Source organism: Pteropus alecto, unplaced genomic scaffold (assembly GCF_000325575.1).
Source record: "Pteropus alecto unplaced genomic scaffold, ASM32557v1 scaffold194, whole genome shotgun sequence".
In the NCBI taxonomy this organism is placed as follows: Eukaryota; Metazoa; Chordata; class Mammalia; order Chiroptera; family Pteropodidae; genus Pteropus; species Pteropus alecto.
In genome coordinates, this window is record NW_006436281.1 from 551894 (window position 1) to 569658 (window position 17765).

A 17765-nucleotide genomic window follows, 5' to 3' on the forward strand; every position below is an offset into this window, starting at 1 on the left:
CCCAGCGGCCCTTTCCCGGGATGTTCCCACAGCCTTGTCTCCCCCACTGCCGGACAAACCACTGTTCTGATGTTTATCCAGCACAGATTAGATTTGCCTATTCTGATTTTTGCTTTTGTTGTAGTTTCATATGTTTCTGTGGTTTTGTTGCTTTTGCTGTCTCAGTTCTTTTTTTAACATTTGATTATAAAAATTTTCAAACATCCAGTAAAATGGAAAACTCTGTTGGATCGACCCTTTTATCATTCTAAAACGTCCTTCTCTGTGTCTGGTAACAATTTTTGTCTTCAGTCTGTTGTCTGATCTTAGTATGAACATTCTGCTCTCTTGATCACTGTTCGCGTGATCTCTTTCCTTATTCTTTACTCTCAATCTATTCATGTCTTTGAGTCCCCGAGGATGGCTGATTCCTCAGCTTTTCCTTCTAAGCATTTTGATGAGCTCACTGGCGCCTCAACTGTTATGAGTCACCTTAGGTCACCAGGGTGGTAAAACATGGAGTGGACTCTTCCAGGGGTGACTGGCCCGGTAATGATTCTTCTTTGGGAATGAGACTTTGAAAGAGCTCCAGTTCCGTTCTGCTCCCTCCACACTGAGAACGCAGACTCCTTCCAAGGCCGCAGCTGAGCTGGGGAGTGGGACACAGGACGAGGCTGAGCTGAAACCACAGTTCTAGCTGTGTGTACTGAGTTTCTTGACTAAACACTCTGGGTTGCTGCAAGCCTTTGGTTAATTTCCGGAGTTCTGAAAAAAGTCAGCTCTATTTCTGCCAATTTTTCCATTTATGTGGTGAGTTTTCAGAGGTCCTTACTCCATCATTCTTGCTGCCCATTCCTTGATGACTATTTTCATGGGCTTACGTTTTCCTTTGTCCTCCGGAAATGCCTAGGAGGGAAATCATTGGGTCACAGAGTAGATAGTATGTGTCGGAAGCCAGCCGACCAAGTCAAACCGGGTACCTGAATGGGGGAGCGGGGACTGAGAAAAAAGAGAAGACAGACAGGGTGCAGGAGGGAGAACAGATCTCACAACTGTCTCTCCGAGTTTATTTCTTATCCTTCTTATTATACATAATCTGTTCCTTTTGGTATCCCAAGATAACATAATTAAAGTAACATCCTGAAGAGCAAGGTACAATCGACACTTCCTTTGACACTCCCTTTGACACTCCCTTTATCTATACTTAATCTTCTTCTTCCTGGAATTCCACAGAACCAGCCTTTTCCTTTTTATGCATGCAGGCCTCCCGAGATAAACCATGCACTCTTCTGAATTTGGGGAGCTTTATCTCCCTACAAGTATGTTAATTTTTTAAAAAAACTGCCAGATCTTTCTCCCCAAAGTTGTATCATTTGCAGCGCAAACATATGAAGTTTTCAGATGCTCCCTAACTTCATCAAAAATGTCATATCATGAATGTCCCATGAACTGAATCATACAACTGAAATGTTATAATTATACTTCTTGTTGTATGACTTAATACATCTAACATAAAATTGAGATTCGTCAATATTGTTCCATTAATCAGTTCATTCTTTTTAAAATACTATTTCCTGTTTGGTATAGATATAAATTTATGGCATAGATTTATCATAAAATGCTTATCTATTAACCAGCTGATAAAGCTTTTAGTTTACTTCCAGCTTTTAGCATTTATGAAAAAGCTGCTATAAAGGTTTGCATACACTTTTTGGAGGTGTGTTTATTTCTTTGGAGTGAGGTTGCTGGATCTTAGGGGAAGTTTTAGTCAGCTTTATAATAAATTGTTCAACTATTTTCCAAAGTGCTGTTACATTTTATGTGTGAGTTCTGGTTGTTCTGCATCCTCACTAAAACTCGGTATTTTCAAATTCTTGGTTTTTAATTTGATCCATTCTAATAGGTATGTAGTAGTATCTTACTGTTTTAATTTGCATTTCTCTATTAACTAATTATATTGAGCATATCCATTTGCTTATTGGCTATTCCTATATCTTCTTTCAAAAGTGTTCAAATGTTTTTTCCATTTAAAAAAACTGGATTGTCTTATTGACTTGTAAGAGTGCCTTGTGTATTCTGGATATAAGTCCTTTATCAGGTTTATGGCTTATGTTTTCTCTATAAATATAGCTTATATTTTAAATTTTGTAATAGTATTTTTAGGAGTTTTTAATTTAATGAAATTGCATTTATCAAGTTTATCTTTTATGATTCGCCTTTTCTATGTCCAATATAAGAAATCTTTGACTAATTCATGTTCGTAAAGGTTTTCTCCTATGTCTTCTTATAAAAGTTTTATAGCCCTAGTTTTTTTCTCCTCCTTAATTCCCCCCGATACACACACACTTCCATCCCTGACCTGTGGATGTTGCCGTCTCCCATATAGCCCCAGTTTTACATGTAGGTCTAAGATATATCTTGAGAAAATTTATGGTGCAAAGTAAGGAACAAGGTTCATATATTTCAACATATTGTTGTTCGGTTATTCCAGTACCATTGGCTGAAAGACTGCCTTTTCTCCATTGAATTACCTTGGTACCTTTATCAAAAATTAACTGATAATATATATGTGGTACTAGTTATGGGTTTTCTACTCTGTTCCATTGAGTTATATGTCTGTTTCCATGCTAATACCAAGCCGTCTTGATTGCTGTAGGTTTAGAGTAAGCTATGATATTAGGTAGTGTGAGTCTTCTAATTGTGTTCTTTTTCAAAATTGTTAGTATTCTAAACCCGATTATTTTCCATATAAATTTTAGAATCAACTTGTCAGCACCTACAGAAAAGCCTGTTAGGATTTGGGTGGGGATTATGTTAAATTCATAGATCAATTTGGGGAGAACTGACATTTTAACAATCTGTCTTATCCAAGAAAAATCATATATCCCCATTTAGAGATCTAGTCTCAGGTTCTGTCAGCATATTATAGATTATAGTATACAAATCATATTGCTCTATCACATTCCACCTGAAGGAGGGGAGTGAACTCGCCTATCCTCCGTCTCCTGTCAGATGCCATGGTGGTGGAGGACCCCAGACTCCTAGACTACCTGGGAGCCCCTCGGGATGAACCAAGTGAACAGCAACAGCAGTTTGTCAACTGCCACATGTGCGCCATATGTGATGGAGCTCAATGGAATGTTGCTGCTTTCCATCTCTTAACCAGAATGTCCCAGATAAAGGATGGCACCCAACCCAAGTGGCCAAACTTCAGGCATCGTCTCAGCACTGGATGTCCTAGCCAGCGAATGGCCCATCTTCACATTTATCATGAACTATTGAACTATGTCCTAAAAATTCCCCTCTAGGATAAAGGGCTCTAGGAATCTCGCCTCACAGATACCCAAGATATAAATCAAGTCATACATGTTTCTACGTAATCTAAGGCCTGCCAGGACACTCCTTATCCTCTTTAGAGTTTCAAAACTACCGATAGTAACCAAGGCACACATTTCGCTTTCTACAATGTGCATTGCTACTCTTGGAAAAGGCATTCAGTAGGCTTTCCTGCTCTTGATAGTTCCCAGACAGCTGGTTTAATTAAGAAACAAAGGTCACCTCACACAACTTTTCAAATTTCAACCCAGCAACTGGACCCGAAATTGGATCTCTATCTTGCTGCATGTCTTATTTTCTCTCAATTCAAGTCTCTTTGGCTGACTCACACCAGGGTTTAAATGATCCCACTGCCCTTTTCCTACTTAAAGCGGTTTGGGTCTGGCCTCCATGTATGTAGACTCATTGTATATGAGGCTCTTTAATAATGTCTCCCCGTATCTTTATACATTTTTGATCTTGCCCATCCCAGAAGGGCTGGAAACCAGATTGAGTTGCATACGCTCCTGGGACCCATTTGAGCCCAAACTTTCACCAGGCCAAAATCCTGAATATTTTTTGTTGTAAGGAGTGGCTAAGTAATCTGTACGCTCTCTCTCTGATTCTTCTCAGGAGATTAAGTTAGTACCCCAGGGCTATCCCTATGGGCAGTGTGGGCTAATGAAAAGGCTGATGGAGAACTCAATAAACAAAAGCATTTGGAAATAACGAATTCAACACTGCATTAGTCTGCTACAGCCCTCGTTAACAAAATACCACAGACTGGGCAGCTTGTACGACAGAAGTTTATTGTTTCCCAGTTCTGGAGGTTGAAGGCCAAGATCAAGAGGTTGGCAGGGTTGTTTTCTTCCGAAGCCTCTCCTTGCCTTGCAGATGGCGCCTTCTTGCTGTGTCCTCACATGGTCTTTGTGTGTGTGGATACGTGGTGTCCAAATTTCCTCCTCTAGTAAGGACGCCAGTCAGAGTGGGTTAAGGCCCACCCCAAAGACCTCATTTTAAGTCATTCACCTATTAAAAGACCTCATCTCCAAATATTGGTCGAATTCTGAGGTATGCGGTGGGGGATGGTTAGTACTTCAACTTACAAATTTGTGGTGGGTGGAGGTGGACACAGTTAAGCCCTTAACACCATTTCCACAATGATGACAACAGACAACTCCTCCCTGGTAATAATACATGGACATCATGCAGCATAGGCTATCAGATGCAGCTGTACACCGTCTTGTTGACTGTCTGGTTACTGCTGGCTTGGGAGCCTTCCTTGATTTGCAAATAGGAGGCTCACACCCACACATGGCAAATGCTCAGCCCTGCATGCCACCATCCAAAGACCTTGCCAGCTTGCTTGTTACCAACCAATATAACAGTCGAAGTATGGGGCTCACAGTAATTGGCCAAATTAAAGGGCCTGCCTATAGGCTAATGCTATGTCAACTGGCAAGCAACCTGACACCCAACCGATGACATACAATCAAATTCAGCCATTTGCAACAGAACATCTTCCCGTTGGTTACACCCAAATCCTCCTAATCTTTACATATACTTTACAAACTATCAGTTCATATCCTCTAAGAACATAACTGCCAGAATTGCCACCTTGACCCAAAAGATTACAACAAGCTGTTACTGTCAGTATCTTTTCAATGGCAGTTTTTCCTGATTTGTTGGCCTTACTGTACTTCAATTTTTCTATTAATATACTGCATTTTATTATTTATTTAATTTATTTTTATGCCTACAGCACCTGGTATTCCTAGGTGGTCTCCCATTCAAGTACTAAGACCAACCCTGCTTAGCTTCCAAGATCAGATGAGATCAGGCATGTTCAGGGTGGTATGGCTGTAGACCAATATACTGTATTTTAAAGCAGTAGATGATTGTGTCATTTGCAAGTAGTTTTATTTCTTCTTTCCAATACAAACACTTATTAGTTTTTGCACTGACTTGGACCTCCAGTATAAAATTGAATAGAAATGGCGAGTTGGGCATTTTGGTCCTTCTCAGTCTTAGCAGGAAAGCATTCATTATTTCAATATTAAGTATGAGATTAGCTATAGAGTTTTTATACTTTTATCAGTTTGAGGAAGTTCCCTTTTATTCTGAGTTTGGGGTATTTATTGTAACTGAGTGTTGAATTTTCTCAAATGCTTTCTCTTTGGCTATTGCAATGGCTATATGGTTATTCTTTTTAGTCTCTTTTTAGCATGGTGAATTATATTGATATATTTTCAAACGTCAAACCAACATTGCATTCCCCAAATGATCCCCACCTGGTCATGAATTTATCCTTTGTATATATTGCTGGATGTGATTTCCCAATGTTTTTATATTAATTTTCATATGTATTCATAAAATATCACTCTATAATTTGCTTTCCTAGTAATGTCTTTGCCTGGTTTAGGTATCAAATAAGTGCTGGCTTAATGAAATGAAAATGAGTAAGAAAGAATTTCTCCTCTTCAAGTCTCCAGATTTTGTATAGAATTAGTATTAATTTCTGTCTGGTAGAATTCACCAGTGAAGCACTTCGAGAACTGGAGTTCTTTGCTCGTTAGTTTTTTATGTTTTTAATTGGGAGGGAATTTAACTATACATTCAATTTCTAAATTATAGAACTATTCCATTCCATTTCTTCTTGAGTTTGTTGTGGATAGTTTATATCGAGGAACTTTTCCATTTTATCAAGGTTTTATTGGTACAAAGGTTTTCATAATACTCTTTTAATGGCTGTGATATCTGTAGTGATGTCTACTCTTGATGCTGATATTGGTCATTTTTGTCTTGTCTCTTTCTTCCTAATATTAGACTGGCTAGAGATTTGACTTTATTGATCTTGTCAATGAAGCACATTTTGGTTTCACTGAGTTTTTTCTCCTTTGTCTGTTTTATTTGTTTTACTGGTTTCTGCTTTATTATTTCCTTCTTTTTGCTTACTTTGGAATTTACTCCTTTTTTTTTGTTTTTGTTTTTGGATGTAAAAGCTTAGATTATTGATTTGAGGCCTTTTTTTCTATTCTAACATAGACATCTAATGTTATATTTTTCTAAGCATCACTTTAGCTGCAGAAATGGCTTTTGACATTTTATGTTTTCACTTATCTTTATGATCTCTTTTTTGTCCCATCTCTTATTTAAAATTTCAACTCTCTTGAAAGTTGCATGGGCACCTGAAAGGATTTTGTATTCTGCCGCTGTTGAGTGGAGATGTACAAATGCTAATGATGTCAAATTGGTCGATAGTATTGTTCAAGTCTTCTTTGTCCTTTTAACATTTCTCTCTACTTGTTCTGTTGTTTACAGAGAAGAGTCCAGCAGTCTCCAGCTCTAATTGTGGCTGCGTCAGTATCTTCTTTAATTTTTATCATCTTTTGCTTTGTGTGTTTTGAAGCACCTTAATTAGATGTATACTCATTTACAGTGGTTATGTCTTCTTGATCAAATTACCCCTTTAACATTATGGAATGTTGTTATTTTACCTGTTAATATTTCTTGTTCTAAAGTCTACTCTTAACATAGACCCTATAGCTTTCTCTTGACTAATATTTACATGACATCTCTTTCCATTCTTTTATTTTTTCCTATCTGTATTTTTATATTTAAAATGGTTTTTTGTATACAACATATAGTTGAGTTACATTTTTAATACATTAGAATTTCTGTTTTTGAATTTGAGTGTTTACGCCATATATACTCAATCTGACTATCAACATGTTTGGATTAAAATCTAGCATCTTTCTGTTTGTTTTTATGTTTCATATATTCTTTATTCCTTTCTCTGCTTCTCTCTTGGATTGAGTGTTTTTTTATTCCATTTTACTTTATTTTATACAAGCTTTTACAATAGACCATATACAATATCATAATCTACCTTAAAAATATTGCTTAAAGTACAGTGTCAGGTCATTACAACAGTACACCTCTATTTGCTCCCTTCTGTCTTTGGTGTTGTCATTATAAATTTTACTCTACGTATGTAATAAACTTCAAAAAAAAAAAACCATTTGAGCTTCAAATAGTCAATTTATCCCTTCAAGGTTTACTTAAAAATTATACAATAAAAATGATCCCTTCCAAGTTTACATAAAAATTGTCAGACATTAAAAATGACCTTTTTATTTTGGTGTTCAAGTCTGTGACTTTTAACACATGTATTGGTTTGTGTATCCACCACCATACTCGGAATACAAAATGGTTCCTTCACACCAAAAAACTTCCTTATGCTATCTCTTTACAGCCTGTCTTCAGCACATTGGTAACCTCTGGAAACCAATGACGTTCCATATCACTATAGTATTATCTTTTCAAGAATGCCGTGTAAATGAAATCATGTAGTACATAACATTATATATGACTGGCTTCTTTCTTTTAAGATATTGCCATTAAGAGTCATGAAATTTATTGTGCACATCAGTGGTTGGTTCCTTTTCGTAGCTGGGTGGTATTCCACTGTATGAACATACTGCCGTTAATTTATCCATTTACCCATTGGTTGTTGCATTTGGGTCATTTCCAGTTATTTACAATTATGAATAGGGCAGGTAGAAACAGTTGTGTACAGGTGTTAGTGTGAGCATAAGTTTTCATTTCTCTGGGGAAGACTGCTGAGAAGAGTATCTACGAGTATTTTAATGTTGTTTGCATCAAAGTGGAAAGCATTCCCCAAGCAATATATATGAGTTCCAGTTGCTCTGGGACCTCGTGAGAGCTGGATATTTTTCCTATTTTTGTATTTAAGCCATTCTAATAGATGCATAGTGGACTCTAATTGTGGTTTAACTTTTCCTTTCCTTAATTGCCAATGATGTACGTATTTTCACGTGCTTATTTGCTATCATTATATCTGCTTTGGTGAATTGTCCGTTGATGTCTTCTGCCAATTTTTAACTGGGTTGTTATTGCTAAGTTTTAAAGTTCTTATTGTTGAATTTTGAAAGTTCTTTATACATTACAGAGAAAAGTTATTTGCACATATTTTCTTCCAGTCCATAGCTCATCTTTTCATTCTCTTAACATTGTCTTTTACAGACATTTTAAAATTTGATAAGGTCCAATTTATTAATTTGTTCTTCTATTGATTGTGCTGTTGGTGTGAAGCCTAAGAATGTTTTGTTTCACCCCAGGTCACAAAGATTTTCCCTTATGCTTCCTTTTTAAAATTTATAGTTTTACATTTTGTAGTCAGATCTATAATTTTTGCATGAGGTGTTACGTTTAGGTTGAGGTTCATCCTTGCACATAAAAGGTCAATTGTTCAAATACCATTTGTTGAAAGAATGTCCTTTCTCCACTGAATTGTGTTTGTATCTTTGTCAAAACCAGTTTTCCGTATTATGCATACATGTCTGGACTTTCTTATGTTCCATCAGTGTCTGCGTCTGTCCCTTCACTATTACCACATTCTCGATTACAGTAGCTTTCGAGTTATCTCTTAACACCAAGTCGTACGATTTTTCTAATTTATTCTTTTTTAAAATCTTGATCTAATTAAGTTCTTTTGCTTTTCCATATAAATTTCAAAATGAGCTTGTCTGTATCTACAAAAATACTGCTAGAATGTTGACTAGTGTTGTATTAAATCTGTAAATCGGTTTGGGGACAATTGACATATTTACTGTGTTGGGTGTTCTAATTCACAAACACCGTATGTCTCTTCAATAATTTAGGTGTTCTTTGATTTCTTTCTATCAGTATTTTGTAGTGTTCAGTATACAAATTCTATACATTTTGCTAGGGAAGGCATTCAGTTCTATTAAGTATGATGTTACTTGTTGGTTCTTGGTGGGTTCCTTTTATCAAGTCGAAGTCTTCTTTCCTAGTTTGCTAAGAGTTTTGTTTTAAATCATTACTGGATGTTTTATTGTGTCAAATGCTTTTTCTGTATCAATTGATAAAATGATAAAGTGTTTTTTCTTCTTTAGACCAATACTGGAAAACTTTTTCTGAAAAGGACCAAAAAGTAAACATTTTAGGCTTTGTGGGCAAAGAGGCAAAATTGAAGATATTAAGTAGTATCATTATAACAAATAAAATTCTTGTCTTAAGTCACTCTGTCTGCCGGTGGGCTTACCAGGTGGTGGGCATACGTCGTCCCTAGTTGCCATCAGTCAGAGACACTCTTTGGATATAGAGTCTCTGGCCTGAGGAGGAGGCCTCTGGCATGCTGAGTGGGCAGCCACTGGAGTCAGTTTCACTTTCTGCCCTAGTGACATCCAGATCCTTGCATTCCTCTCTTTCTTCCCAGAGAACCCCACCATCTCGACTTGGATGGCTGACTGGAGGCAGGTCACCTCCCTTTGTCACTGACTCCTGGACTGTGATTCCACTGCTTGGTTCCAGCCCATTGCAAACAGTGGAGTCCCCAATGTGTAGATGGTGAAAAGCACTGGCTTGGGGAAGTGGTGAGGCACAACTAACTGCCAATGAGGGAGGCAGGCTCTGGGAGTAGAGGGGGCGACCAGGGTGGAGAACAGTGCCCTGGCTTGGCCTCAATGCCTCACTGGTAGACCACTCAAATGGTGCCTGCAGGCCTTAAAAAAGTGGTTGGATGAATTGGGTCCACAGGCTATAATTTGCCAGCCCCTGCCTTAGACTGTTAACATAGTAGATTACTCAGTTGATTGATTTCCAAATATTGAACCAGCCTTGTATTCATGATAAACCCTGCTTGGTTATGATTTATTAAGATTTTTATATCTTGCTGGATTTGACTAATTTTGTTCATGAAGGATATTAATCTGCAGTGTTTAGTTTTTTGTACTGTCTTTGTCTAATTTTGGTATCAGGGCCTGGCCTCATACCATGAGTTGGGATGTGACCTATTTTCAGGAAGAGATTGTGTAGAATTAGTATTATTTCTTATTTAATTATTTTATAGAATTTATCAGTAAAACTATCTGAACATACATATTTCTTTTTCGGAAGTTTTTTTTTTAAATTATAATTTCAATTTATTTCATACTTACAGGACTGTTTAGATTATCTCTTTCACCTTTGGTAAATTTTGGTTTGTGGTTTTGGAGGAAACAATCCCTTTCATCTAGGTTCTCAATTTATGTGTGGAATTTTTCATATTATTGCCTTATCCTTTAAATGTCTATAGTGTTTGTTGTAATACCCTCTCATTCATTCCTGATATTTATTTTTGTTTTTTTTCCTTTGTCATTCTTGCTAGAGGTTTATCAAATTTATTTGAAAAAAGTTTTCAGTTTTATCGATTTTTCTCATTGGTATGTTCTTTTGACTTTCTTAAAATTCAAACTTAGATTATTGACTTGAGACTTTTCTAATATAAGCATCTAATGCTATAAATGTAGGTACATCGCATAAATTTTACTGTCTTATATACTTTTTTTTCTTCAAAGTATTTTCTAATTTCCCCTGAGTCATCTTCTTTAACCCATGGGTTATTTAGACATGTATTTAATTTCCGATGTTTGGAGATGTTTGTTTTCTTTTCATTATTGGTTTCTAGTTTAGTTTCTTTATGGCCTGAGAATATATTTTGTATGATTTTAGACTTATTTTAAATGTATTAAGATTTGTTTCTGACCCAGGAATATGATCTATCTTGATGACTCTTCCCTGTGTCCTTCAAAAGAATGTCTGCTCTGCTGTTGTCAGATGGAGTGTTCTATAAATGTCAGTCATATCCAGTTGGTTGAGGCATTGTTCAGTTCTTCTGTATCTTTGCTGATACTTTCTAGTAATTCTGTTTTTTACTGAAAGAATATTGAGGTCTCAAGTACAATTGTGGATTTGTCTATTTTTCCTTTCAGTTATGTCAGCTTTTAAAGTATTTTGAAATTGAAAGTCTGTTATTAGGTGCTTATTCATTTAGAATTATGTTTGCTTAGTGAATTCATCCTTTTATTACTATATGATATATTTGTATCCTTGGCAAATTTTTTACTCTGAACTCTATATTAATATAACCATTTTGACTTTTATTTATTTTAAAATATTTTGTAAACTTTAAGACACAATACTGAATAGTATTTCATAGTATGTCTATTCCACAGTTTGATGAGCCATTCACCTGTCAAAAGACACTGGAGCTGATTACATTTTTAGCTATTACAAATAAAGCCGCTGTGAGCTTTGTGTACAGGTGTTTGTGTGAACGCAAGTTTTGTTTTCTCTGGGACAAATGCCCAGCAGTGCAACTGCTGGGTTGGATGGTAATTGTATTATTTCCATCAGTGTTTGCATGTACTGTGTGCGCGACTACGAAATTTGATCCCACGTATAGGTTTTGGTAACCACCTCCGCGATCAGAATACAGAACTAGCCCACTTTGTGTTACCCCTTTATACTAGTCAGACCCTCCCCCCGTCCCTAACCCCCGGAAATCACTACTCTGTTCCCTGTTACTAGAATTTTGGCGATTATAAATAGAGCTGCTACGAACATTTGTATGTAGGCTTTTGTGTGGATACATTTTCATTTCTACAGAATGAATTCTCAGGAGCACGATTTCCAGGTCACATGGGAGTTATATGTTTAGTTTTTAAAGAAACTGCCAGACTCTTTTCTACAGTGACTGTACCAGTTTACATTCCTTCCAGCAACACACAAGGGATCTGCTTGCTCCCCATTCTCACGAGCACTTGATATTGTCAGTATTTTAAATTTCATCCATTCTGCTAGGTGAGTAGTGGTAGCTTGTCGTGGCATTAATTCACATCTATATCTATACATGTGGTAAATCTTTTCTCATCATTTTGCTCTTAGCCTACCTGTATCATTATAATTAAAGTGTTTCTCTTATAAACAATATACAGTTGTGTCATTTAAAAATACTGATTCTGGCAATTTCTCTTCTGATTGTGTTCTTTGACTATATTTTCTGAAATGTTAGGAATTTCCTTCATGTTTATAATGCGGTCTACCATTTTATTTGTTTCCTCTGTTTGCCTTTTCCTGTCTTCTGGACACAAGCGACTTCACAGAAAATCAACAGCAAACAAAGCCATTTTGTTATCACACACATCAAAGCAAGAACTAGACCACTCAATCTGCCATCATGTTTCAACAGGGACAAAACATGGCTGTCCAAACAAAAATGACCGACGGGCGCCCCCTCTCCTGGCTGACCCGAGTGGCACCTGCCTCTTACCAAATAGACCTTTGGCCTGGTTTTCCATCCTTCTACATATGAAGTATTCATATACCAGTCACAGAATTACCCCCATACCCTGACGGCACCAGGGCAGACGAAGCCCCATTTTTTTTAACAACCTCCCAGTGCCGCCTGATACAAGTCCAAGTCCCTTCCTGAGGGACCCTGTGGTTGTGGTGTTGGCAGTCCCTCACCGAAGTGTCATAAACCTAACTTGTCAGCCACACAGCACGAGTACCCCTGGTGGCTTTGGCTGGGGGCACTGGCAGAAATGGAGGTTCACTGATACTCCATTGATACCCTCCTTGCCTTGGCCCCTTCACTCATACCTGAACCTTTTGTGTGTCTGCCTAGATATTCAAGGTGCCATCCTCCTCCTGCCAGGAGGCAAGTTCATGAAGAACTTAGGGCTGAGATTCCATTAAAACTCTCTGGTATTGCGCTCATTTTGCTTTTCTAGGAGTAAGGTCCCTTGAGATTTTTTGCTGTAGTTTTCTGATGAAATTTGAACTGCTCCTCGCCGAAATGGCTTCTAGTCTTTTGCCATCTGCTCCTATGGTCGGTCTGCTAGTCAACGGCAACAGAACACTGAACACAGGTCCAGTACATTTTCTGGAAAGTTTAGGTCTCTGCAGACCAAAGTTACTTGGATACAAGCTTTGCTTTAGGTCACTCTATCAAAATTTTATAACTTCTTCCTTTTGTGTGCCCGAGAACTGCTTTGATTAGTGTCATCACCCTGATTGGTGGCAACCAGCTTTGGGCTAAGCTCCAGAGATAGTCTGTAAGTGCCCTGCAGACTGGGCACTTCTCGTGCGGGCTTTTCAATATAAATCTCGCTCGTTCCACGCTTGCCACCTGCTTCCTTCGTTTCCTCCCTATAATGCCAACTTATATACACCTACCTAACTGGCACGGTTTTATGAGAGACAATTTAGAATTGCAGGGGTCACTCGGGGGAACTCTAATGTGAGTAAGATTGTTCACTGAAGAGTCACTTTAGAACAAACTGAATGAAAGATATACTAATGAGATTTTTTTTGCCCCAAAGTGAGAGCATTTGGTTTAATGTGGAAGATATCTGCTTTTTTATTTCTGTATTTCAGGAATTAATAATTGCTGGCTTTTTAAATTGCTGGCTTACTAAAATTATCAGGGGTCCACAAATTCTCAGACCCAGGAGTATGTCACTATTTTGAGTGGGTCTGCATCTAGTTATTTTTCTGCACCTAAACTTTATTCACTCCCTTGACAGAAAGAATGTTATTAGCCTTTTACAGCATAATGACATACTCGTCAGAAGCCAGATTCTTTTTTTCTGTTCTTCTTTTTTTCCCCTCTCTTGTGATACTTTTGAGATTACATACATATAAAAATTCTGTTGTTATTCAGACACTCCAGGAATATCTAGGCAAGATAAACTGTTAAAATGGTTTAACATAATGGAATGTTGTTAAGCTGCAAATTATTACATGAATAATGTACCAAAGAAATATAACTATAATTCAGGTAGTAAAATGATTAAGCTAATTCATGCCCAGATTAATACAAGTTTTTTTTTGTAGTGTTTAATATCTAATATCAATTAGATTAAGGGTGGTGGATACTGTTGATAACTGTCTTCACTGATTTTTGTCTCATGCTAACAGTTTCTGAGAGATTAATCTTTACCTCCAATTGCGATTTTCCTAATTTTTCCCTTTAATTTTTATAAATTTTGCTTCATGTGTTTTAAAACTTTGTGGTTTGTCACATAAACATCGAAAAATTATATTACTGATGTACTGACCTTTTTACCATTGAGCTCCAAGCCTTCTCATGCTTACTGTATAAGAAATTTTCCATCCCTGTAATTTTAACTGATCTCTCTTGATGCTTAAGGTATGCATCTTGAAGGGAGCATCTAGTTACTTTTTAATCCGTTCAGTTCTTGCCTTTGTATAGTCAGTTAACATTTAATGTAATTATTTATGTGGTTATATTTAGGGCTACCATTTCAGTATTCGTTCTGTTTCTCTCTCTTGTTACTTCTTCCTCTGTTCCTCCTTTCCTGCTATCCTTTGGACTAATTAAAGATTTTTAAGCATTCCATTTTTATTATCGGCTTTTTAGCTGTACCTCTTTGCCTTATTTAACTAATACTTATTTTCATGATTTAAATTGTCTTTTCACAGTCATCTGAGAGTTACTATTGTGTAATTCATGTGAAATGTATGTACTTTATAGGTATTGCATCTATGTATATTTTGCATCATCAGTCATCTGTATATTAAGTAAATTAAGAAAAAATAGTATTTTATACTTATCCAGATATTTAGCATCTCTGGAGTTCTTCCTTCCTGGAGACCCAGGTTTCCTGTGTCATTTCTTTTTGGCCTGAAGAACTGGAGCATTTGTCGTTGTGCAGTTCTGCTGGCAGTGAATTTTCTCTAATGTCTTGTATTTGAAAATGTCTTTATTTTGCTTTTATTCTGAAAGAACATTGTCTTTGAACATAGAATTGCGCTTTTTTCCTTTGTAGAAGTTAAAGATATTGTTCCTCTTCTTTCTTCCGCCCTAGTTTTCTAATGCAAACTTCTTTTTTTTTTTTTTGCGCCTGTGGCACCTGGTCTTCCTAGGTGGTCTCCCATCCAAGTACTAACCAGGCCTGACCCTGCTTAGCTTCCGAGATCAGATGAGATTGGGCACGTTCAGGGTGGCATGGCCGTAGACTGCGATCTTTTTTTCAAACGTCAGCAGTTGTTTGAATCACTGCTTCCCTCTGCAGTATCATTTTTCTTCAGCTGCTTTCATGATTTTTTCTATTACAGTTAATATACAATATTATGAGTTTCGGGTGCACAACATAGTAGTTAGACATTTCCCTGGTAAATCTAGTCCCCATCCAACACCACACATACTTGTGACAATATTATTGACTATATTCCCTGTGCTGTACTTTACATCCCCATGACTGTTTTTACAACTGGCAATTTGTACTTCTTAATCCCTTTACCTTTCTTACCCATCTCCCAAGCCCCTTCCCAGCAGGCAACTATCAGTTTTTTATGAGCTTGTTTCTGTTTTGTTTATATATTTTGTTTCCTACATTCCACAAACAAGTGAGATTATATGGTATTCGTCTTTGTCACTCAGCATAATACCCAGTAGTTCCATCCATGTTGTGGCAAACAGCAAGATTTTATTCTTTTTATGGCTGAGTAATATTCCATTGTACCTGTGTGCCACTTCTTTATCCGATTGTCTATCAGTGGACACTTAGGTTGCCTCCATATCCTGGCTATTATAAATAATGCTGCAATGAACATAGGGGTGCGTATGTCTTTTTGAACTAGTGTTTGGGATTTCTTTGGATAAATACTCAGGAGTGGGATTGTCAAGTCATATGTTAGTTTTATTTTTTAATTTTTTGAGGTAACTCCATACTGTTTTCCATAGTGGCTGCACCAATTTGCAGTCCCACCAGCAGGGTAGGAGGATTCCCTTTTCTCCACATCCTAGCAAACACTCGTTTGTTGACTTATTGATGATAGCCATTCCGACGAGAGTGAGGTGTTATCTCATTGTGGTTTTTCTTTTCTTTTTTAAGTTTATTGGGGTAACATTGGTTAATAAAATTATATAATTTTCAGGTGTACATTATAATTTGACATCTATATATTGTGTGATTACTACTCAGAGTTGTTTCCTTCAGCTACCATATATTTAATCCCCTTTACCCACTTCACCCTCCACCACACATCCTATACTTGACCCCCTTTACCCTGTCTATCTCTTCCCTCCTCCCCCACCCACTACCCTCTCTGGTAACCACTAGTCCATTGTCCATGTCCCTGAGTCTCTGTTTGTCTTGATCATTTGTCGCTTTTAGGTTTATATGCCACATATAAGTGATATCATGTGATTTTCAACTTTTTCAGTCTAGCTTATTTCGAGGTCCATGATTATCTCGAGGTCCATCGATGTTGTCTATATAGAGAATCATGTCATTCACAAATAATTGACATATATACAATATTCCATTGTATATATGTACCACAGCTTCTTTAGCCAATCATCTATCGTAGGACACTTTGGTTGCTTCCTGGCCACTGTGAATAGTGCTGCTATGGTCATCGGTGTGCAAATATCTTTTCGGATATGTTTTCAAGTCTTTGGGGTAAATACCCAGTAGAGGGATTGATGGATCATATGGTGGATCAATTCTTAGTTTTTTGAGGAAACCTCCATACTATTTTCCATAGTGCTATACTAATTTGCAGTCCCACGAGCAGTGTATGAAGATTCCTTTTTCTCTGCATCCTCTCCAATATTTGTTATTACTTGTTCTGTTGATTATAGCTATTCTAACAGATGTGAGATGGTATCACATCTGGTTGTGGTTTTGATTTGCATTTTCCGATCAGCTAGCGATGTTGAGCATCTTTTTATATATTTGTTGGCCATCTGTATGTCCTCTAGGGAGAAGTGTCTGTTCAGGTCCTCTGCCCCATGTTTTGATTGAATCGTTTGTTTTTGTTGTTGTTGTTATTGAGTCGTATGAGTTCTTTTTTGGATATTAGACTCTTATCGGAGGTGTTGCCTGCAAATATATTTTCCCATTCGGATGGTTGTCTCTTTACCTTGTTGATGGTTTCTTTTGCTGCGCAGAAGCTTTTTAGTTTGATGTAGTCCCATTCATTTTAGCTTTTATTTCCCATGCTTTTGAGGTCAAATTCATAAAATCCTCTTTAAGTTCAAGGTCCTTGAGTTTAGTTCTTATGTTTTCTTCTATGCACTTTATTGTCTTAGGTCTTATATTCAGGTCCTTAATCCATTCTGAGTTAATTTTGGTGTATGGTGATAGACAACAGTCTAGTTTCATTCTCTTGCAGGTGGCTTCCTTGTTTTCCCAGCATCATTTATTGAAGAGGCCGTCCTTTCTCCACTGTATGCTTTTGGCTTTTTTGTCAAAAAGTATTTGTCCGTATAAATATGGGTTTTCTTCTGGACTCTCGATTCTGTTCCACTGGTCCGTGTGTCCGTTTTGCTACCAATATCATGCTGTTTTGATTATTATTGCTTTGTAGTATAATTTGATGCCTCCAGCCTCGTTCTTTTTTCTCAGGATGGCTTTGGCGATTCAGGATCTTTTGTGCTTCCATACAAATCTGATGATGTTTTTGTTCTATTTCTTTAAAAAATGCCGATGGGATTTTGATGGAGATTGCATTAAATCTGTATAATTCTTTAGGAAATATGGTCATTTTAACTATGTTGATTCTTCCAACCTAAGAATACAGAATATCTTTCCATTTCTTTATCTTCCTCGATTTCTTTTAATAGGGTCTTA

At 37.1% G+C, this 17765-nt stretch overlaps 2 pseudogenes; both read right to left on the reverse strand.

Annotated features, from left to right (window-relative positions):
- Window positions 1-5047: 5047 nt before the first annotated feature.
- LOC112479717 lies at window positions 5048-5162 on the reverse strand (annotated as a pseudogene).
- Window positions 5163-15026: 9864 nt separating this feature from the next.
- On the reverse strand, window positions 15027-15145 carry LOC112479692 (annotated as a pseudogene).
- Between the last annotated feature and the right edge of the window lie 2620 nt (window positions 15146-17765).